Consider the following 1,848-nt stretch of genomic DNA (forward strand, 5'->3'; position numbering starts at 1 on the left):
CCACCTCCACTGAAGGAGGGAGTACTGTTGGGTGTGCTCAGTTTAATGGGTAGGTGGACCTGATAACACAGTTGTTCTCTTGGACTAAACGATTGCATCATAGTCTATGCTCAGGTGGTTAGCCTCTGTTAGTGCCAAGGGGCAAGCCAAGAGTCATTTCTCAAGAGGTGAACATTTGCCAGAGAAGGCATGGTCTTGCTCCAAAAATGAAGCATCTCCAGCCATGATGCTGCTCTCTGGTCTTGCCAAAAGACTCCATGCAGCATCTCAATCTGCCACAAACTTTCAGTACCTTTGAATCTAGTATATTATAAAAACTTGGCTTGAAGTCTTAACTAGCTCAGATCCCATTTAAAGCCAACAGCTTTTTTGCTCACTCAGGAGCTGGCTTGAAGTAGAAGACACAAGTGTGGTAGATGTTGCCTCTAAAACCCAAAGCAGCCCACCGAGTGATAAGTCCCTTTCTTAGTGATCTGCGATGTAGAGTGTCACAGCCTATTCTTCACTTTGAAGGGGATATTCTGAATTTCCCAGGCTGATATTTTCCCAGAAGCTTAATTGAGTTCCCTGTATTTTCTCAGACTATTTTTCCTTCACCATGCCTCTCCAAATACAATTGTATTTCAAGATACTTATTATCTTATGATCTCTGTGTCCTACGAGTAAGATATCACCAGGACGTCTCTGGCAGTCCAGTGGTTAAGACTCTGCTTCCACTGCAGGGGGTATGGGTTCCATCCCTGGTTAGGGAACTAAAATCCCACATGATGCACTGGGCAGCCAAAAAATCACCAGTGTTCTAGATGAATGATGAAAAGATCGATGTCCCTATGAACTAACTCGTTAGAGGGCCAGACGTGAAATTAGAGTTGACACAGCATCATGGCGAAGTGGGAGGTGCACTGCTGTTCTGCCTCGAGAAGTCTACACACTTTTGATGTCCTCTGATTATTACCATAGAGGAGTGAAAGTATTCTCTGAGTGTTAGGTTTGCATTAATTTGTTATAGCCACAAAACCATACTTGAAGCATCATGGGACTATAATTGGAGTTACCAATATATATTAATGATAACAATCCCACGTTAATTTTTAAGACTTATCTATCTTACGCATTGGTCAAACTAGAAAATTTTGACCTTAGCCTTAAGCTTTGTGGTCCCACCAAAGAAGTGTCATTGCACTGACTTACTACTTTGATGTTGTTTGAAAACCTACAGTGGCTTTCACTTAGGCTCCATGGGTCAGGGAGCCAGTGTAGTAAATCTGCCAATTCTGGGGTTGTCTATTCTAACTATACACTTGGAATCTGGGTAAATAACCACAGATAGTACTGCTGTGTGGTATGGAAGAGGCTCAGATCAACATTCCAAATTAAAAAGTTTATCTTATCCAAATAAATCCCTAATCTAATCAGGTCAGTCTCTGGGGTAACTGATTTCTTTAGAAATACTGGAGTGGGTTACCCTTTTGTTCTCCAGGGGATCTTCCCAACCCAGGGATCGAACCCGGGTCTCCTGCATTGGAGGCAGAAGCTTTAACCTCTGAGCCACCAGGGAAGCCCCTTCATTCAGGGCTAGTATCTACTAATTCTCAAAATATCTAGGGTCTTTGCCTGTACTCTGTTACCTTGAAACATGACCACATATCCCTTTGGGGAAGGACAAGAGAAGTTTTAAGGAATTAAATTATTACCCAATGTGTTATTACATAGTGTTTCTTCAAGGGGGTCCCCTCCTCTTTTATACAACAGACTGTTTCTGCTTATTGACTAGGGGAGGTTCTGAAAATTTTCCATTGTGATAGTTCAGCTTATTTTCTACTCATAAGATGCATGTCTATTTTATTA

The 1,848-nt window shown here is 41.9% G+C and overlaps 1 non-coding gene across 1 annotated transcript; it reads right to left on the minus strand.

Annotated features, from left to right (window-relative positions):
• Nucleotides 1-1,486: 1,486 nt before the first annotated feature.
• On the minus strand, nt 1,487-1,558 carry TRNAW-CCA (transfer RNA tryptophan (anticodon CCA)). The gene has a single exon. It is a non-coding gene; the product is annotated as a tRNA-Trp (tRNA).
• Between the last annotated feature and the right edge of the window lie 290 nt (nt 1,559-1,848).

Source organism: Bos indicus, chromosome 3, assembly GCF_029378745.1.
Source record: "Bos indicus isolate NIAB-ARS_2022 breed Sahiwal x Tharparkar chromosome 3, NIAB-ARS_B.indTharparkar_mat_pri_1.0, whole genome shotgun sequence".
Taxonomy (NCBI): Eukaryota; Metazoa; Chordata; class Mammalia; order Artiodactyla; family Bovidae; genus Bos; species Bos indicus.